The following is a 20,376-nucleotide window of genomic DNA, read 5'->3' on the forward strand; positions in this document are numbered from 1 at the left end:
AAAATCCCATCACACACTTGAGCAGAAGAAGCCATTACTCTCAGGATTTAAATCTACGTGGGGAGACCCCAAAAGAACTCTTTGGCCTCATTAGTCATCCCTGTCAAGGCGTTGCTGAATAATCTCATGTGTTATAAACATCTTGGACTTAGGCTAAAATGCTATGCTGCACCTTACCACCCAAGTACGCTTGTAGTTTGGGAATTTTGTTCACTGACAATTGCCAGAAAACCTTTTTGATTCTGAAAATAGAGCTTATTTGAGCGTTTCTTCTATAACGTAACACAGCGCCATCGGAACCTTTTCTTGTGCGTGTGTATGGGTTGTAGCCTTTTTTTCCTGCCGCCAAAAGTAGGAGGAGTTTTGAGGCCAAAGCGCATGCTTCTAAAGTTCAGAGGGATGGCAATGTCAACCAAGAGTCCGCAGTTGAATACTTATTTACTTTGCAAAGATCGATCGATCGATCGAAAGAAATCAAAAGCCATAGGCTTAAAAATGGGGCACTGGCAAAGTAAACAAAATCCCATCACAAACTTGAGCAGAAGAAGCCATTACTCTCAGGATTTAAATCTACGTGGGGAGACCCCAAAAGAACTCTTTGGCCTCATTAGTCATCCCTGTCAAGGCGTTGCTGAATAATCTCATGTGTTATAAACATCTTGGACTTAGGCTAAAATGCTATGCTGCACCTTACCACCCAAGTACGCTTGTAGTTTGGGAATTTTGTTCACTGACAATTGCCAGAAAACCTTTTTTATTCTGAAAATAGAGCTTATTTGAGCGTTTCTTCTATAACGTAACACAGCGCCATCGGAACCTTTTCTTGTGCGTGTGTATGGGTTGTAGCCTTTTTTTCCTGCCGCCAAAAGTAGGAGGAGTTTTGAGGCCAAAGCGCATGCTTCTAAAGTTCAGAGGGATGGCAATGTCAATCAAGAGTCCGCAGTTGAATACTTATTTACTTTGCAAAGATCGATCGATCGATCGATCGAAAGAAATCAAAAGCCATAGGCTTAAAAATGGGGCACTGGCAAAGTAAACAAAATCCCATCACACACTTGAGCAGAAGAAGCCATTACTCTCAGGATTTAAATCTACGTGGGGAGACCCCAAAAGAACTCTTTGGCCTCATTAGTCATCCCTGTCAAGGCGTTGCTGAATAATCTCATGTGTTATAAACATCTTGGACTTAGGCTAAAATGCTATGCTGCACCTTACCACCCAAGTACGCTTGTAGTTTGGGAATTTTGTTCACTGACAATTGCCAGAAAACCTTTTTGATTCTGAAAATAGAGCTTATTTGAGCGTTTCTTCTATAACGTAACACAGCGCCATCGGACCGGACCACTCGGGCTGCCTCTGTGGCGCAACGGTAGCGCGTCTGACTCCAGATCAGAAAGTTGCGTGTTCAACTTCACGTCAGCGTCATGTACTTTGTTGATTCTTGTTATAGTGGGTGAACAGCATTCACTCATTCATGTTATGGGGCTGTTTCATACCTGTCACTCCGCAATCATGCGATCTGCCAAGAGGATTAGTTCAAATGCTCTAATACTCAACTGTTTGACAGTTTGGCCATTGCCCTCTGAGAGCTTTAGTTGTGAATGAAACTGCATATACACATGTATAACTCAAAAGTACAACATGCGATGGCCGGGAATCGAACCCGGGTCAACTGCTTGGAAGGCAGCTATGCTTACCACTATACCACCATCGCAAGGACACATGCATTCGCAGTGCCGTGTCGCAAATCGGCGCCTGTAATTGATATCTAAAGTTCCATGCACACGGAACATGGTTTGAAGATAATTACTATCATAGAAACGCCTTTTTTTGCACGGTTTCGCTGGTCGCATTTCTCGTCCAACTGAGCAACAGGTAGCGTGGCCGAGTGGTCTAAAGCGCTGGATTTAGGTTCCAGTCTCTTCGGAGACGTGAGTTTAAATCCCACCGCTGCCAGTTCGCATGCCGAACGTCAAGAGCAGGGCTGTGTGATGTCTGTCGGCAGCGCTTCCGTTTGAGTTTAGCTTTCATAAAATACATATTCTAAATCTGGCCCTGGTCAAAAGCCAACCAGGGATTCTTTACTTCCGCCAAATGGCCTGCCAGCAGGGGCCCGTACGGGAACAACATGAACCACGTTGTTGGCAGGAATCGAACCTGCATGGGAAATTCCCAATGGATTTCTAGTCCATCGCATTAACCACTCGGCCACAACAACTCATTAGCTGCTTACGGGAACCTTTTCTTGTGCGTGTGTATGGGTTGTAGCCTTTTTTTCCTGCCGCCAAAAGTAGGAGGAGTTTTGAGGCCAAAGCGCATGCTTCTGAAATTCAGAGGGATGGCAATGTCAATCAAGAGTCCACAGTTGAATACTTATTTACTTTGCAAAGATCGATCGATCGATCGAAAGAAATCAAAAGCCATAGGCTTAAAAATGGGGCACTGGCAAAGTAAACAAAATCCCATCACACACTTGAGCAGAAGAAGCCATTACTCTCAGGATTTAAATCTACGTGGGGAGACCCCAAAAGAACTCTTTGGCCTCATTAGTCATCCCTGTCAAGGCGTTGCTGAATAATCTCATGTGTTATAAACATCTTGGACTTAGGCTAAAATGCTATGCTGCACCTTACCACCCAAGTACGCTTGTAGTTTGGGAATTTTGTTCACTGACAATTGCCAGAAAACCTTTTTGATTCTGAAAATAGAGCTTATTTGAGCGTTTCTTCTATAACGTAACACAGCGCCATCGGAACCTTTTCTTGTGCGTGTGTATGGGTTGTAGCCTTTTTTTCCTGCCGCCAAAAGTAGGAGGAGTTTTGAGGCCAAAGCGCATGCTTCTGAAATTCAGAGGGATGGCAATGTCAACCAAGAGTCCACAGTTGAATACTTATTTACTTTGCAAAGATCGATCGATCGATCGAAAGAAATCAAAAGCCATAGGCTTAAAAATGGGGCACTGGCAAAGTAAACAAAATCCCATCACACACTTGAGCAGAAGAAGCCATTACTCTCAGGATTTAAATCTACGTGGGGAGACCCCAAAAGAACTCTTTGGCCTCATTAGTCATCCCTGTCAAGGCGTTGCTGAATAATCTCATGTGTTATAAACATCTTGGACTTAGGCTAAAATGCTATGCTGCACCTTACCACCCAAGTACGCTTGTAGTTTGGGAATTTTGTTCACTGACAATTGCCAGAAAACCTTTTTGATTCTGAAAATAGAGCTTATTTGAGCGTTTCTTCTATAACGTAACACAGCGCCATCGGACCGGACCACTCGGGCTGCCTCTGTGGCGCAACGGTAGCGCGTCTGACTCCAGATCAGAAAGTTGCGTGTTCAACTTCACGTCAGCGTCATGTACTTTGTTGATTCTTGTTATAGTGGGTGAACAGCATTCACTCATTCATGTTATGGGGCTGTTTCATACCTGTCACTCCGCAATCATGCGATCTGCCAAGAGGATTAGTTCAAATGCTCTAATACTCAACTGTTTGACAGTTTGGCCATTGCCCTCTGAGAGCTTTAGTTGTGAATGAAACTGCATATACACATGTATAACTCAAAAGTACAACATGCGATGGCCGGGAATCGAACCCGGGTCAACTGCTTGGAAGGCAGCTATGCTTACCACTATACCACCATCGCAAGGACACATGCATTCGCAGTGCCGTGTCGCAAATCGGCGCCTGTAATTGATATCTAAAGTTCCATGCACACGGAACATGGTTTGAAGATAATTACTATCATAGAAACGCCTTTTTTTGCACGGTTTCGCTGGTCGCATTTCTCGTCCAACTGAGCAACAGGTAGCGTGGCCGAGTGGTCTAAAGCGCTGGATTTAGGTTCCAGTCTCTTCGGAGACGTGAGTTTAAATCCCACCGCTGCCAGTTCGCATGCCGAACGTCAAGAGCAGGGCTGTGTGATGTCTGTCGGCAGCGCTTCCGTTTGAGTTTAGCTTTCATAAAATACATATTCTAAATCTGGCCCTGGTCAAAAGCCAACCAGGGATTCTTTACTTCCGCCAAATGGCCTGCCAGCAGGGGCCCGTACGGGAACAACATGAACCACGTTGTTGGCAGGAATCGAACCTGCACGGGAAATTCCCAATGGATTTCTAGTCCATCGCATTAACCACTCGGCCACAACAACTTATTAGCTGCTTACGGGAACCTTTTCTTGTGCGTGTGTATGGGTTGTAGCCTTTTTTTCCTGCCGCCAAAAGTAGGAGGAGTTTTGAGGCCAAAGCGCATGCTTCTGAAATTCAGAGGGATGGCAATGTCAATCAAGAGTCCACAGTTGAATACTTATTTACTTTGCAAAGATCGATCGATCGATCGAAAGAAATCAAAAGCCATAGGCTTAAAAATGGGGCACTGGCAAAGTAAACAAAATCCCATCACACACTTGAGCAGAAGAAGCCATTACTCTCAGGATTTAAATCTACGTGGGGAGACCCCAAAAGAACTCTTTGGCCTCATTAGTCATCCCTGTCAAGGCGTTGCTGAATAATCTCATGTGTTATAAACATCTTGGACTTAGGCTAAAATGCTATGCTGCACCTTACCACCCAAGTACGCTTGTAGTTTGGGAATTTTGTTCACTGACAATTGCCAGAAAACCTTTTTGATTCTGAAAATAGAGCTTATTTGAGCGTTTCTTCTATAACGTAACACAGCGCCATCGGAACCTTTTCTTGTGCGTGTGTATGGGTTGTAGCCTTTTTTTCCTGCCGCCAAAAGTAGGAGGAGTTTTGAGGCCAAAGCGCATGCTTCTAAAGTTCAGAGGGATGGCAATGTCAACCAAGAGTCCGTAGTTGAATACTTATTTACTTTGCAAAGAGCGATCGATCGAAAGAAATCAAAAGCCATAGGCTTAAAAATGGGGCACTGGCAAAGTAAACAAAATCCCATCACACACTTGAGCAGAAGAAGCCATTACTCTCAGGATTTAAATCTACGTGGGGAGACCCCAAAAGAACTCTTTGGCCTCATTAGTCATCCCTGTCAAGGCGTTGCTGAATAATCTCATGTGTTATAAACATCTTGGACTTAGGCTAAAATGCTATGCTGCACCTTACCACCCAAGTACGCTTGTAGTTTGGGAATTTTGTTCACTGACAATTGCCAGAAAACCTTTTTGATTCTGAAAATAGAGCTTATTTGAGCGTTTCTTCTATAACGTAACACAGCGCCATCGGACCGGACCACTCGGGCTGCCTCTGTGGCGCAACGGTAGCGCGTCTGACTCCAGATCAGAAAGTTGCGTGTTCAACTTCACGTCAGCGTCATGTACTTTGTTGATTCTTGTTATAGTGGGTGAACAGCATTCACTCATTCATGTTATGGGGCTGTTTCATACCTGTCACTCCGCAATCATGCGATCTGCCAAGAGGATTAGTTCAAATGCTCTAATACTCAACTGTTTGACAGTTTGGCCATTGCCCTCTGAGAGCTTTAGTTGTGAATGAAACTGCATATACACATGTATAACTCAAAAGTACAACATGCGATGGCCGGGAATCGAACCCGGGTCAACTGCTTGGAAGGCAGCTATGCTTACCACTATACCACCATCCCAAGGACGCATGCATTCGCAGTGCCGTGTCGCAAATCGGCGCCTGTAATTGATATCTAAAGTTCCATGCACACGGAACATGGTTTGAAGATAATTACTATCATAGAAACGCCTTTTTTTGCACGGTTTCGCTGGTCGCATTTCTCGTCCAACTGAGCAACAGGTAGCGTGGCCGAGTGGTCTAAAGCGCTGGATTTAGGTTCCAGTCTCTTCGGAGACGTGAGTTTAAATCCCACCGCTGCCAGTTCGCATGCCGAACGTCAAGAGCAGGGCTGTGTGATGTCTGTCGGCAGCGCTTCCGTTTGAGTTTAGCTTTCATAAAATACATATTCTAAATCTGGCCCTGGTCAAAAGCCAACCAGGGATTCTTTACTTCCGCCAAATGGCCTGCCAGCAGGGGCCCGTACGGGAACAACATGAACCACGTTGTTGGCAGGAATCGAACCTGCACGGGAAATTCCCAATGGATTTCTAGTCCATCGCATTAACCACTCGGCCACAACAACTCATTAGCTGCTTACGGGAACCTTTTCTTGTGCGTGTGTATGGGTTGTAGCCTTTTTTTCCTGCCGCCAAAAGTAGGAGGAGTTTTGAGGCCAAAGCGCATGCTTCTGAAATTCAGAGGGATGGCAATGTCAATCAAGAGTCCACAGTTGAATACTTATTTACTTTGCAAAGATCGATCGATCGATCGAAAGAAATCAAAAGCCATAGGCATAAAAATGGGGCACTGGCAAAGTAAACAAAATCCCATCACACACTTGAGCAGAAGAAGCCATTACTCTCAGGATTTAAATCTACGTGGGGAGACCCCAAAAGAACTCTTTGGCCTCATTAGTCATCCCTGTCAAGGCGTTGCTGAATAATCTCATGTGTTATAAACATCTTGGACTTAGGCTAAAATGCTATGCTGCACCTTACCACCCAAGTACGCTTGTAGTTTGGGAATTTTGTTCACTGACAATTGCCAGAAAACCTTTTTGATTCTGAAAATAGAGCTTATTTGAGCGTTTCTTCTATAACGTAACACAGCGCCATCGGAACCTTTTCTTGTGCGTGTGTATGGGTTGTAGCCTTTTTTTCCTGCCGCCAAAAGTAGGAGGAGTTTTGAGGCCAAAGCGCATGCTTCTAAAGTTCAGAGGGATTGCAATGTCAACCAAGAGTCCGTAGTTGAATACTTATTTACTTTGCAAAGATCGATCGATCGAAAGAAATCAAAAGCCATAGGCTTAAAAATGGGGCACTGGCAAAGTAAACAAAATCCCATCACACACTTGAGCAGAAGAAGCCATTACTCTCAGGATTTAAATCTACGTGGGGAGACCCCAAAAGAACTCTTTGGCCTCATTAGTCATCCCTGTCAAGGCGTTGCTGAATAATCTCATGTGTTATAAACATCTTGGACTTAGGCTAAAATGCTATGCTGCACCTTACCACCCAAGTACGCTTGTAGTTTGGGAATTTTGTTCACTGACAATTGCCAGAAAACCTTTTTGATTCTGAAAATAGAGCTTATTTGAGCGTTTCTTCTATAACGTAACACAGCGCCATCGGACCGGACCACTCGGGCTGCCTCTGTGGCGCAACGGTAGCGCGTCTGACTCCAGATCAGAAAGTTGCGTGTTCAACTTCACGTCAGCGTCATGTACTTTGTTGATTCTTGTTATAGTGGGTGAACAGCATTCACTCATTCATGTTATGGGGCTGTTTCATACCTGTCACTCCGCAATCATGCGATCTGCCAAGAGGATTAGTTCAAATGCTCTAATACTCAACTGTTTGACAGTTTGGCCATTGCCCTCTGAGAGCTTTAGTTGTGAATGAAACTGCATATACACATGTATAACTCAAAAGTACAACATGCGATGGCCGGGAATCGAACCCGGGTCAACTGCTTGGAAGGCAGCTATGCTTACCACTATACCACCATCCCAAGGACACATGCTTTCGCAGTGCCGTGTCGCAAATCGGCGCCTGTAATTGATATCTAAAGTTCCATGCACACGGAACATGGTTTGAAGATAATTACTATCATAGAAACGCCTTTTTTTGCATGGTTTCGCTGGTCGCATTTCTTGTCCAACTGAGCAACAGGTAGGGTGGCCGAGTGGTCTAAGGCGCTGGATTTAGGTTCCAGTCTCTTCGAAGACGTGAGTTTAAATCCCACCGCTGCCAGTTCGCATGCCGAACGTCAAGAGCAGGGCTGTGTGATGTCTGTCAGCAGCGCTTCCGTTTGAGTTTAGCTTTCATAAAATACATATTCTAAATCTGGCCCTGGTCAAAAGCCAACCAGGGATTCTTTACTTCCGCCAAATGGCCTGCCAGCAGGGGCCCGTACGGGAACAACATGAACCACGTTGTTGGCAGGATTCGAACCTGCACGGGAAATTCCCAATGGATTTCTAGTCCATCGCATTAACCACTCGGCCACAACAACTCATTAGCTGCTTACGGGAACCTTTTCTTGTGCGTGTGTATGGGTTGTAGCCTTTTTTTCCTGCCGCCAAAAGTAGGAGGAGTTTTGAGGCCAAAGCGCATGCTTCTGAAATTCAGAGGGATGGCAATGTCAATCAAGAGTCCGCAGTTGAATACTTATTTACTTTGCAAAGATCGATCGATCGATCGAAAGAAATCAAAAGCCATAGGCTTAAAAATGGGGCACTGGCAAAGTAAACAAAATTCCATCACACACTTGAGCAGAAGAAGCCATTACTCTCAGGATTTAAATCTACGTGGGGAGACCCCAAAAGAACTCTTTGGCCTCATTAGTCATCCCTGTCAAGGCGTTGCTGAATAATCTCATGTGTTATAAACATCTTGGACTTAGGCTAAAATGCTATGCTGCACCTTACCACCCAAGTACGCTTGTAGTTTGGGAATTTTGTTCACTGACAATTGCCAGAAAACCTTTTTGATTCTGAAAATAGAGCTTATTTGAGCGTTTCTTCTATAACGTAACACAGCGCCATCGGAACCTTTTCTTGTGCGTGTGTATGGGTTGTAGCCTTTTTTTCCTGCCGCCAAAAGTAGGAGGAGTTTTGAGGCCAAAGCGCATGCTTCTAAAGTTCAGAGGGATGGCAATGTCAACCAAGAGTCCGCAGTTGAATACTTAATTACTTTGCAAAGATCGATCGATCGATCGAAAGAAATCAAAAGCCATAGGCTTAAAAATGGGGCACTGGCAAAGTAAACAAAATCCCATCACACACTTGAGCAGAAGAAGCCATTACTCTCAGGATTTAAATCTACGTGGGGAGACCCCAAAAGAACTCTTTGGCCTCATTAGTCATCCCTGTCAAGGCGTTGCTGAATAATCTCATGTGTTATAAACATCTTGGACTTAGGCTAAAATGCTATGCTGCACCTTACCACCCAAGTACGCTTTTAGTTTGGGAATTTTGTTCACTGACAATTGCCAGAAAACCTTTTTGATTCTGAAAATAGAGCTTATTTGAGCGTTTCTTCTATAACGTAACACAGCGCCATCGGACCGGACCACTCGGGCTGCCTCTGTGGCGCAACGGTAGCGCGTCTGACTCCAGATCAGAAAGTTGCGTGTTCAACTTCACGTCAGCGTCATGTACTTTGTTGATTCTTGTTATAGTGGGTGAACAGCATTCACTCATTCATGTTATGGGGCTGTTTCATACCTGTCACTCCGCAATCATGCGATCTGCCAAGAGGATTAGTTCAAATGCTCTAATACTCAACTGTTTGACAGTTTGGCCATTGCCCTCTTAGAGCTTTAGTTGTGAATGAAACTGCATATACACATGTATAACTCAAAAGTACAACATGCGATGGCCGGGAATCGAACCCGGGTCAACTGCTTGGAAGGCAGCTATGCTTACCACTATACCACCATCCCAAGGACACATGCTTTCGCAGTGCCGTGTCGCAAATCGGCGCCTGTAATTGATATCTAAAGTTCCATGCACACGGAACATGGTTTGAAGATAATTACTATCATAGAAACGCCTTTTTTTGCACGGTTTCGCTGGTCGCATTTCTTGTCCAACTGAGCAACAGGTAGGGTGGCCGAGTGGTCTAAGGCGCTGGATTTAGGTTCCAGTCTCTTCGGAGACGTGAGTTTAAATCCCACCGCTGCCAGTTCGCATGACGAACGTCAAGAGCAGGGCTGTGTGATGTCTGTCGGCAGCGCTTCCGTTTGAGTTTAGCTTTCATAAAATACATATTCTAAATCTGGCCCTGGTCAAAAGCCAACCAGGGATTCTTTACTTCCGCCAAATGGCCTGCCAGCAGGGGCCCGTACGGGAACAACATGAACCACATTGTTGGCAGGATTCGAACCTGCACGGGAAATTCCCAATGGATTTCTAGTCCATCGCATTAACCACTCGGCCACAACAACTCATTAGCTGCTTACGGGAACCTTTTCTTGTGCGTGTGTATGGGTTGTAGCCTTTTTTTCCTGCCGCCAAAAGTAGGAGGAGTTTTGAGGCCAAAGCGCATGCTTCTGAAATTCAGAGGGATGGCAATGTCAATCAAGAGTCCGCAGTTGAATACTTATTTACTTTGCAAAGATCGATCGATCGATCGAAAGAAATCAAAAGCCATAGGCTTAAAAATGGGGCACTGGCAAAGTAAACAAAATCCCATCACACACTTGAGCAGAAGAAGCCATTACTCTCAGGATTTAAATCTACGTGGGGAGACCCCAAAAGAACTCTTTGGCCTCATTAGTCATCCCTGTCAAGGCGTTGCTGAATAATCTCATGTGTTATAAACATCTTGGACTTAGGCTAAAATGCTATGCTGCACCTTACCACCCAAGTACGCTTGTAGTTTGGGAATTTTGTTCACTGACAATTGCCAGAAAACCTTTTTGATTCTGAAAATAGAGCTTATTTGAGCGTTTCTTCTATAACGTAACACAGCGCCATCGGAACCTTTTCTTGTGCGTGTGTATGGGTTGTAGCCTTTTTTTCCTGCCGCCAAAAGTAGGAGGAGTTTTGAGGCCAAAGCGCATGCTTCTAAAGTTCAGAGGGATGGCAATGTCAACCAAGAGTCCGCAGTTGAATACTTAATTACTTTGCAAAGATCGATCGATCGATCGAAAGAAATCAAAAGCCATAGGCTTAAAAATGGGGCACTGGCAAAGTAAACAAAATCCCATCACACACTTGAGCAGAAGAAGCCATTACTCTCAGGATTTAAATCTACGTGGGGAGACCCCAAAAGAACTCTTTGGCCTCATTAGTCATCCCTGTCAAGGCGTTGCTGAATAATCTCATGTGTTATAAACATCTTGGACTTAGGCTAAAATGCTATGCTGCACCTTACCACCCAAGTACGCTTGTAGTTTGGGAATTTTGTTCACTGACAATTGCCAGAAAACCTTTTTGATTCTGAAAATAGAGCTTATTTAAACGTTTCTTCTATAACGTAACACAGCGCCATCGGAACCTTTTCATGTGCGTGTGTATGGGTTGTAGCCTTTTTTTCCTGCCGCCAAAAGTAGGAGGAGTTTTGAGGCCAAAGCGCATGCTTCTAAAGTTCAGAGGGATGGCAATGTAAATCAAGAGTCCGCAGTTGAATACTTATTTACTTTGCAAAGATCGATCGATCGATCGATCAATCGAAAGAAATCAAAAGCCATAGGCTTAAAAATGGGGCACTGGCAAAGTAAACAAAATCCCATCACACACTTGAGCAGAAGAAGCCATTACTCTCAGGATTTAAATCTACGTGGGGAGACCCCAAAAGAACTCTTTGGCCTCATTAGTCATCCCTGTCAAGGCGTTGCTGAATAATCTCATGTGTTATAAACATCTTGGACTTAGGCTAAAATGCTATGCTGCACCTTACCACCCAAGTACGCTTGTAGTTTGGGAATTTTGTTCACTGACAATTGCCAGAAAACCTTTTTGATTCTGAAAATAGAGCTTATTTGAGCGTTTCTTCTATAACGTAACACAGCGCCATCGGAACCTTTTCTTGTGCGTGTGTATGGGTTGTAGCCTTTTTTTCCTGCCGCCAAAAGTAGGAGGAGTTTTGAGGCCAAAGCGCATGCTTCTAAAGTTCAGAGGGATGGCAATGTCAACCAAGAGTCCGTAGTTGAATACTTATTTACTTTGCAAAGATCGATCGATCGATCGAAAGAAATCAAAAGCCATAGGCTTAAAAATGGGGCACTGGCAAAGTAAACAAAATCCCATCACACACTTGAGCAGAAGAAGCCATTACTCTCAGGATTTAAATCTACGTGGGGAGACCCCAAAAGAACTCTTTGGCCTCATTAGTCATCCCTGTCAAGGCGTTGCTGAATAATCTCATGTGTTATAAACATCTTGGACTTAGGCTAAAATGCTATGCTGCACCTTACCACCCAAGTACGCTTGTAGTTTGGGAATTTTGTTCACTGACAATTGCCAGAAAACCTTTTTGATTCTGAAAATAGAGCTTATTTAAACGTTTCTTCTATAACGTAACACAGCGCCATCGGAACCTTTTCTTGTGCGTGTGTATGGGTTGTAGCCTTTTTTTCCTGCCGCCAAAAGTAGGAGGAGTTTTGAGGCCAAAGCGCATGCTTCTAAAGTTCAGAGGGATGGCAATGTCAATCAAGAGTCCGCAGTTGAATACTTATTTACTTTGCAAAGATCGATCGATCGATCGAAAGAAATCAAAAGCCATAGGCTTAAAAATGGGGCACTGGCAAAGTAAACAAAATCCCATCACACACTTGAGCAGAAGAAGCCATTACTCTCAGGATTTAAATCTACGTGGGGAGACCCCAAAAGAACTCTTTGGCCTCATTAGTCATCCCTGTCAAGGCGTTGCTGAATAATCTCATGTGTTATAAACATCTTGGACTTAGGCTAAAATGCTATGCTGCACCTTACCACCCAAGTACGCTTGTAGTTTGGGAATTTTGTTCACTGACAATTGCCAGAAAACCTTTTTGATTCTGAAAATAGAGCTTATTTAAACGTTTCTTCTATAACGTAACACAGCGCCATCGGAACCTTTTCTTGTGCGTGTGTATGGGTTGTAGCCTTTTTTTCCTGCCGCCAAAAGTAGGAGGAGTTTTGAGGCCAAAGCGCATGCTTCTAAAGTTCAGAGGGATGGCAATGTCAATCAAGAGTCCGCAGTTGAATACTTATTTACTTTGCAAAGATCGATCGATCGATCGATCGAAAGAAATCAAAAGCCATAGGCTTAAAAATGGGGCACTGGCAAAGTAAACAAAATCCCATCACACACTTGAGCAGAAGAAGCCATTACTCTCAGGATTTAAATCTACGTGGGGAGACCCCAAAAGAACTCTTTGGCCTCATTAGTCATCCCTGTCAAGGCGTTGCTGAATAATCTCATGTGTTATAAACATCTTGGACTTAGGCTAAAATGCTATGCTGCACCTTACCACCCAAGTACGCTTGTAGTTTGGGAATTTTGTTCACTGACAATTGCCAGAAAACCTTTTTGATTCTGAAAATAGAGCTTATTTAAACGTTTCTTCTATAACGCAACACAGCGCCATCGGAACCTTTTCATGTGCGTGTGTATGGGTTGTAGCCTTTTTTTCCTGCCGCCAAAAGTAGGAGGAGTTTTGAGGCCAAAGCGCATGCTTCTAAAGTTCAGAGGGATGGCAATGTCAATCAAGAGTCCGCAGTTGAATACTTATTTACTTTGCAAAGATCGATCGATCGATCGATCGAAAGAAATCAAAAGCCATAGGCTTAAAAATGGGGCACTGGCAAAGTAAACAAAATCCCATCACACACTTGAGCAGAAGAAGCCATTACTCTCAGGATTTAAATCTACGTGGGGAGACCCCAAAAGAACTCTTTGGCCTCATTAGTCATCCCTGTCAAGGCGTTGCTGAATAATCTCATGTGTTATATACATCTTGGACTTAGGCTAAAATGCTATGCTGCACCTTACCACCCAAGTACGCTTGTAGTTTGGGAATTTTGTTCACTGACAATTGCCAGAAAACCTTTTTGATTCTGAAAATAGAGCTTATTTGAGCGTTTCTTCTATAACGTAACACAGCGCCATCGGAACCTTTTCTTGTGCGTGTGTATGGGTTGTAGCCTTTTTTTCCTGCCGCCAAAAGTAGGAGGAGTTTTGAGGCCAAAGCGCATGCTTCTGAAATTCAGAGGGATGGCAATGTCAATCAAGAGTCTGCAGTTGAATACTTATTTACTTTGCAAAGATCGATCGATCGATCGAAAGAAATCAAAAGCCATAGGCTTAAAAATGGGGCACTGGCAAAGTAAACAAAATCCCATCACACACTTGAGCAGAAGAAGCCATTACTCTCAGGATTTAAATCTACGTGGGGAGACCCCAAAAGAACTCTTTGGCCTCATTAGTCATCCCTGTCAAGGCGTTGCTGAATAATCTCATGTGTTATAAACATCTTGGACTTAGGCTAAAATGCTATGCTGCACCTTACCACCCAAGTACGCTTGTAGTTTGGGAATTTTGTTCACTGACAATTGCCAGAAAACCTTTTTGATTCTGAAAATAGAGCTTATTTAAACGTTTCTTCTATAACGTAACACAGCGCCATCGGAACCTTTTCTTGTGCGTGTGTATGGGTTGTAGCCTTTTTTTCCTGCCGCCAAAAGTAGGAGGAGTTTTGAGGCCAAAGCGCATGCTTCTAAAGTTCAGAGGGATGGCAATGTCAACCAAGAGTCCGCAGTTGAATACTTAATTACTTTGCAAAGATCGATCGATCGATCGAAAGAAATCAAAAGCCATAGGCTTAAAAATGGGGCACTGGCAAAGTAAACAAAATCCCATCACACACTTGAGCAGAAGAAGCCATTACTCTCAGGATTTAAATCTACGTGGGGAGACCCCAAAAGAACTCTTTGGCCTCATTAGTCATCCCTGTCAAGGCGTTGCTGAATAATCTCATGTGTTATAAACATCTTGGACTTAGGCTAAAATGCTATGCTGCACCTTACCACCCAAGTACGCTTGTAGTTTGGGAATTTTGTTCACTGACAATTGCCAGAAAACCTTTTTGATTCTGAAAATAGAGCTTATTTAAACGTTTCTTCTATAACGTAACACAGCGCCATCGGAACCTTTTCATGTGCGTGTGTATGGGTTGTAGCCTTTTTTTCCTGCCGCCAAAAGTAGGAGGAGTTTTGAGGCCAAAGCGCATGCTTCTAAAGTTCAGAGGGATGGCAATGTCAATCAAGAGTCCGCAGTTGAATACTTATTTACTTTGCAAAGATCGATTGATCGATCGATCGATAGAAATCAAAAGCCATACGCTTAAAAATGGGGCACTGGCAAAGTAAACAAAATCCCATCACACACTTGAGCAGAAGAAGCCATTACTCTCAGGATTTAAATCTACGTGGGGAGACCCCAAAAGAACTCTTTGGCCTCATTAGTCATCCCTGTCAAGGCGTTGCTGAATAATCTCATGTGTTATAAACATCTTGGACTTAGGCTAAAATGCTATGCTGCACCTTACCACCCAAGTACGCTTGTAGTTTGGGAATTTTGTTCACTGACAATTGCCAGAAAACCTTTTTGATTCTGAAAATAGAGCTTATTTGAGCGTTTCTTCTATAACGTAACACAGCGCCATCGGAACCTTTTCTTGTGCGTGTGTATGGGTTGTAGCCTTTTTTTCCTGCCGCCAAAAGTAGGAGGAGTTTTGAGGCCAAAGCGCATGCTTCTAAAGTTCAGAGGGATGGCAATGTCAACCAAGAGTCCGCAGTTGAATACTTAATTACTTTGCAAAGATCGATCGATCGATCGAAAGAAATCAAAAGCCATAGGCTTAAAAATGGGGCACTGGCAAAGTAAACAAAATCCCATCACACACTTGAGCAGAAGAAGCCATTACTCTCAGGATTTAAATCTACGTGGGGAGACCCCAAAAGAACTCTTTGGCCTCATTAGTCATCCCTGTCAAGGCGTTGCTGAATAATCTCATGTGTTATAAACATCTTGGACTTAGGCTAAAATGCTATGCTGCACCTTACCACCCAAGTACGCTTGTAGTTTGGGAATTTTGTTCACTGACAATTGCCAGAAAACCTTTTTGATTCTGAAAATAGAGCTTATTTAAACGTTTCTTCTATAACGTAACACAGCGCCATCGGAACCTTTTCATGTGCGTGTGTATGGGTTGTAGCCTTTTTTTCCTGCCGCCAAAAGTAGGAGGAGTTTTGAGGCCAAAGCGCATGCTTCTAAAGTTCAGAGGGATGGCAATGTCAATCAAGAGTCCGCAGGTGAATACTTATTTACTTTGCAAAGATCGATCGATCGATCGATCATAAGAAATCAAAAGCCATAGGCTTAAAAATGGGGCACTGGCAAAGTAAACAAAATCCCATCACACACTTGAGCAGAAGAAGCCATTACTCTCAGGATTTAAATCTACGTGGGGAGACCCCAAAAGAACTCTTTGGCCTCATTAGTCATCCCTGTCAAGGCGTTGCTGAATAATCTCATGTGTTATAAACATCTTGGACTTAGGCTAAAATGCTATGCTGCACCTTACCACCCAAGTACGCTTGTAGTTTGGGAATTTTGTTCACTGACAATTGCCAGAAAACCTTTTTGATTCTGAAAATAGAGCTTATTTGAGCGTTTCTTCTATAACGTAACACAGCGCCATCGGAACCTTTTCTTGTGCGTGTGTATGGGTTGTAGCCTTTTTTTCCTGCCGCCAAAAGTAGGAGGAGTTTTGAGGCCAAAGCGCATGCTTCTAAAGTTCAGAGGGATGGCAATGTCAACCAAGAGTCCGTAGTTGAATACTTATTTACTTTGCAAAGATCGATCGATCGATCGAAAGAAATCAAAAGCCATAGGCTTAAAAATGGGGCACTGGCAAAGTAAACAAAATCCCATCACACACTTGAGCAGAAGAAGCCATTACTCTCAGGATTTAAATCTACGTGGGGAGACCCCAAAAGAACTCTTTGGCCTCATTAGTCATCCCTGTCAAGGCGTTGCTGAATAATCTCATGTGTTATAAACATCTTGGACTTAGGCTAAAATGCTATGCTGCACCTTACCACCCAAGTACGCTTGTAGTTTGGGAATTTTGTTCACTGACAATTGCCAGAAAACCTTTTTGATTCTGAAAATAGAGCTTATTTGAGCGTTTCTTCTATAACGTAACACAGCGCCATCGGACCGGACCACTCGGGCTGCCTCTGTGGCGCAACGGTAGCGCGTCTGACTCCAGATCAGAAAGTTGCGTGTTCAACTTCACGTCAGCGTCATGTACTTTGTTGATTCTTGTTATAGTGGGTGAACAGCATTCACTCATTCATGTTATGGGGCTGTTTCATACCTGTCACTCCGCAATCATGCGATCTGCCAAGAGGATTAGTTCAAATGCTCTAATACTCAACTGTTTGACAGTTTGGCCATTGCCCTCTGAGAGCTTTAGTTGTGAATGAAACTGCATATACACATGTATAACTCAAAAGTACAGCATGCGATGGCCGGGAATCGAACCCGGGTCAACTGCTTGGAAGGCAGCTATGCTTACCACTATACCACCATCGAAAGGACACATGCTTTCGCAGTGCCGTGTCGCAAATCGGCGCCTGTAATTGATATCTAAAGTTCCATGCACACGGAACATGGTTTGAAGATAATTACTATCATAGAAACGCCTTTTTTTGCACGGTTTCGCTGGTCGCATTTCTTGTCCAACTGAGCAACAGGTAGCGTGGCCGAGTGGTCTAAGGCGCTGGATTTAGGTTCCAGTCTCTTCGGAGGCGTGGGTTTAAATCCCACCGCTGCCAGTTCGCATGCCGAACGTCAAGAGCAAGGCTGTGTGATGTCTGTCGGCAGCGCTTCCGTTTGAGTTTAGCTTTCATAAAATACATATTCTAAATCTGGCCCTGGTCAAAAGCCAACCAGGGATTCTTTACTTCCGCCAAATGGCCTGCCAGCAGGGGCCCGTACGGGAACAACATGAACCACGTTGTTGGCAGGATTCGAACCTGCGCGGGAAATTCCCAATGGATTTCTAGTCCATCGCCTTAACCACTCGGCCACAACAACTCATTAGCTGCTAACGGGAACCTTTTCTTGTGCTTGTGTATGGGTTGTAGCCTTTTTTTCCTGCCGCCAAAAGTAGGAGGAGTTTTGAGGCCAAAGCGCATGCTTCTAAAGTTCAGAGGGATGGCAATGTCAATCAAGAGTCCGCAGTTGAATACTTATTTACTTTGCAAAGATCGATCGATCGATCGATCGAAAGAAATCAAAAGCCATAGGCTTAAAAATGGGGCACTGGCAAAGTAAACAAAATCCCATCACACACTTGAGCAGAAGAAGCCATTACTCTCAGGATTTAAATCTACGTGGGGAGACCCCAAAAGAACTCTTTGGCCTCATTAGTCATCCCTGTCAAGGCGTTGCTGAATAATCTCATGTGTTATAAACATCTTGGACTTAGGCTAAAATGCTATGCTGCTCCTTACCACCCAAGTACGCTTGTAGTTTGGGAATTTTGTTCACTGACAATTGCCAGAAAACCTTTTTGATTCTGAAAATAGAGCTTATTTGAGCGTTTCTTCTATAACGTAACACAGCGCCATCGGAACCTTTTCTTGTGCGTGTGTATGGGTTGTAGCCTTTTTTTCCTGCCGCCAAAAGTAGGAGGAGTTTTGAGGCCAAAGCGCATGCTTCTAAAGTTCAGAGGGATGGCAATGTCAACCAAGAGTCCGCAGTTGAATACTTATTTACTTTGCAAAGATCGATCGATCGAAAGAAATCAAAAGCCATAGGCTTAAAAATGGGGCACTGGCAAAGTAAACAAAATCCCATCACACACTTGAGCAGAAGAAGCCACTACTCTCAGGATTTAAATCTACGTGGGGAGACCCCAAAAGAACTCTTTGGCCTCATTAGTCATCCCTGTCAAGGCGTTGCTGAATAATCTCATGTGTTATAAACATCTTGGACTTAGGCTAAAATGCTATGCTGCTCCTTACCACCCAAGTACGCTTGTAGTTTGGGAATTTTGTTCACTGACAATTGCCAGAAAACCTTTTTGATTCTGAAAATAGAGCTTATTTGAGCGTTTCTTCTATAACGTAACACAGCGCCATCGGAACCTTTTCTTGTGCGTGTGTATGGGTTGTAGCCTTTTTTTCCTGCCGCCAAAAGTAGGAGGAGTTGTGAGGCCAAAGCGCATGCTTCTAAAGTTCAGAGGGATGGCAATGTCAACCAAGAGTCCGTAGTTGAATACTTATTTACTTTGCAAAGATCGATCGATCGATCGAAAGAAATCAAAAGCCATAGGCTTAAAAATGGGGCACTGGCAAAGTAAACAAAATCCCATCACACACTTGAGCAGAAGAAGCCATTACTCTCAGGATTTAAATCTACGTGGGGAGACCCCAAAAGAACTCTTTGGCCTCATTAGTCATCCCTGTCAAGGCGTTGCTGAATAATCTCATGTGTTATAAACATCTTGGACTTAGGCTAAAATGCTATGCTGCACCTTACCACCCAAGTACGCTTGTAGTTTGGGAATTTTGTTCACTGACAATTGCCAGAAAACCTTTTTGATTCTGAAAATAGAGCTTATTTGAGCGTTTCTTCTATAACGTAACACAGCGCCATCGGACCGGACCACTCGGGCTGCCTCTGTGGCGCAACGGTAGCGCGTCTGACTCCAGATCAGAAAGTTGCGTGTTCAACTTCACGTCAGCGTCATGTACTTTGTTGATTCTTGTTATAGTGGGTGAACAGCATTCACTCATTCATGTTATGGGGCTGTTTCATACCTGTCACTCCGCAATCATGCGATCTGCCAAGAGGATTAGTTCAAATGCTCTAATACTCAACTGTTTGACAGTTTGGCCATTGCCCTCTGAGAGCTTTAGTTGTGAATGAAACTGCATATACACATGTATAACTCAAAAGTACAGCATGCGATGGCCGGGAATCGAACCCGGGTCAACTGCTTGGAAGGCAGCTATGCTTACCACTATACCACCATCGCAAGGACACATGCTTTTGCAGTGCCGTGTCGCAAATCGGCGCCTGTAATTGATATCTAAAGTTCCATGCACACGGAACATGGTTTGAAGATAATTACTATCATAGAAACGCCTTTTTTTGCACGGTTTCGCTGGTCGCATTTCTTGTCCAACTGAGCAACAGGTAGCGTGGCCGAGTGGTCTAAGGCGCTGGATTTAGGTTCCAGTCTCTTCGGAGGCGTGGGTTTAAATCCCACCGCTGCCAGTTCGCATGCCGAACGTCAAGAGCAGGGCTGTGTGATGTCTGTCGGCAGCGCTTCCGTTTGAGTTTAGCTTTCATAAAATACATATTCTAAATCTGGCCCTGGTCAAAAGCCAACCAAGGATTCTTTACTTCCGCCAAATAGCCTGCCAGCAGGGGCCCGTACGGGAACAACATGAACCACGTTGTTGGCAGGTTTCGAACCTGCGCGGGAAATTCCCAATGGATTTCTAGTCCATCGCCTTAACCACTCGGCCACAACAACTCATTAGCTGCTTACGGGAACCTTTTCTTGTGCGTGTGTATGGGTTGTAGCCTTTTTTTCCTGCCGCCAAAAGTAGGAGGAGTTTTGAGGCCAAAGCGCATGCTTCTGAAGTTCAGAGGGATGACAATGTCAATCAAGAGTCCGCAGTTGAATACTTATTTACTTTGCAAAGATCGATCGATCGATCGATCGATCGAAAGAAATCAAAAGCCATAGGCTTAAAAATGGGGCACTGGCAAAGTAAACAAAATCCCATCACACACTTGAGCAGAAGAAGCCATTACTCTCAGGATTTAAATCTACGTGGGGAGACCCCAAAAGAACTCTT

The 20,376-nt window shown here is 44.0% G+C and overlaps 16 non-coding genes across 16 annotated transcripts; 2 read left to right on the top strand and 14 right to left on the bottom strand.

Moving 5' to 3' along the window:
• Positions 1–1,642: 1,642 nt before the first annotated feature.
• On the bottom strand, positions 1,643–1,714 carry trnag-ucc (transfer RNA glycine (anticodon UCC)). The gene has a single exon. It is a non-coding gene; the product is annotated as a tRNA-Gly (tRNA).
• A 422-nt stretch (positions 1,715–2,136) lies between these two features.
• Positions 2,137–2,218, bottom strand: trnas-aga (transfer RNA serine (anticodon AGA)). The gene has a single exon. It is a non-coding gene; the product is annotated as a tRNA-Ser (tRNA).
• A 1,359-nt stretch (positions 2,219–3,577) lies between these two features.
• On the bottom strand, positions 3,578–3,649 carry trnag-ucc (transfer RNA glycine (anticodon UCC)). The gene has a single exon. It is a non-coding gene; the product is annotated as a tRNA-Gly (tRNA).
• A 422-nt stretch (positions 3,650–4,071) lies between these two features.
• On the bottom strand, positions 4,072–4,153 carry trnas-aga (transfer RNA serine (anticodon AGA)). The gene has a single exon. It is a non-coding gene; the product is annotated as a tRNA-Ser (tRNA).
• Positions 4,154–5,508: 1,355 nt separating this feature from the next.
• Positions 5,509–5,580, bottom strand: trnag-ucc (transfer RNA glycine (anticodon UCC)). Its single transcript has one exon. It is a non-coding gene; the product is annotated as a tRNA-Gly (tRNA).
• A 422-nt stretch (positions 5,581–6,002) lies between these two features.
• trnas-aga (transfer RNA serine (anticodon AGA)) lies at positions 6,003–6,084 on the bottom strand. The gene has a single exon. It is a non-coding gene; the product is annotated as a tRNA-Ser (tRNA).
• A 1,355-nt stretch (positions 6,085–7,439) lies between these two features.
• Positions 7,440–7,511, bottom strand: trnag-ucc (transfer RNA glycine (anticodon UCC)). Its single transcript has one exon. It is a non-coding gene; the product is annotated as a tRNA-Gly (tRNA).
• Positions 7,512–7,933: 422 nt separating this feature from the next.
• Positions 7,934–8,015, bottom strand: trnas-aga (transfer RNA serine (anticodon AGA)). The gene has a single exon. It is a non-coding gene; the product is annotated as a tRNA-Ser (tRNA).
• A 1,359-nt stretch (positions 8,016–9,374) lies between these two features.
• trnag-ucc (transfer RNA glycine (anticodon UCC)) lies at positions 9,375–9,446 on the bottom strand. The gene has a single exon. It is a non-coding gene; the product is annotated as a tRNA-Gly (tRNA).
• A 422-nt stretch (positions 9,447–9,868) lies between these two features.
• trnas-aga (transfer RNA serine (anticodon AGA)) lies at positions 9,869–9,950 on the bottom strand. The gene has a single exon. It is a non-coding gene; the product is annotated as a tRNA-Ser (tRNA).
• Positions 9,951–17,020: 7,070 nt separating this feature from the next.
• trnag-ucc (transfer RNA glycine (anticodon UCC)) lies at positions 17,021–17,092 on the bottom strand. The gene has a single exon. It is a non-coding gene; the product is annotated as a tRNA-Gly (tRNA).
• Positions 17,093–17,252: 160 nt separating this feature from the next.
• Positions 17,253–17,334, top strand: trnal-uag (transfer RNA leucine (anticodon UAG)). The gene has a single exon. It is a non-coding gene; the product is annotated as a tRNA-Leu (tRNA).
• Positions 17,335–17,514: 180 nt separating this feature from the next.
• Positions 17,515–17,596, bottom strand: trnas-aga (transfer RNA serine (anticodon AGA)). The gene has a single exon. It is a non-coding gene; the product is annotated as a tRNA-Ser (tRNA).
• Positions 17,597–19,472: 1,876 nt separating this feature from the next.
• Positions 19,473–19,544, bottom strand: trnag-ucc (transfer RNA glycine (anticodon UCC)). The gene has a single exon. It is a non-coding gene; the product is annotated as a tRNA-Gly (tRNA).
• Positions 19,545–19,704: 160 nt separating this feature from the next.
• Positions 19,705–19,786, top strand: trnal-uag (transfer RNA leucine (anticodon UAG)). The gene has a single exon. It is a non-coding gene; the product is annotated as a tRNA-Leu (tRNA).
• Positions 19,787–19,966: 180 nt separating this feature from the next.
• Positions 19,967–20,048, bottom strand: trnas-aga (transfer RNA serine (anticodon AGA)). The gene has a single exon. It is a non-coding gene; the product is annotated as a tRNA-Ser (tRNA).
• Positions 20,049–20,376: the final 328 nt, after the last annotated feature.

Source organism: Eucyclogobius newberryi, unplaced genomic scaffold (genome assembly GCF_026437365.1).
Source record: "Eucyclogobius newberryi isolate DKJ021-1_F unplaced genomic scaffold, fEucNew1.0.hap1 SCAF_11, whole genome shotgun sequence".
In the NCBI taxonomy this organism is placed as follows: Eukaryota; Metazoa; Chordata; class Actinopteri; order Gobiiformes; family Gobiidae; genus Eucyclogobius; species Eucyclogobius newberryi.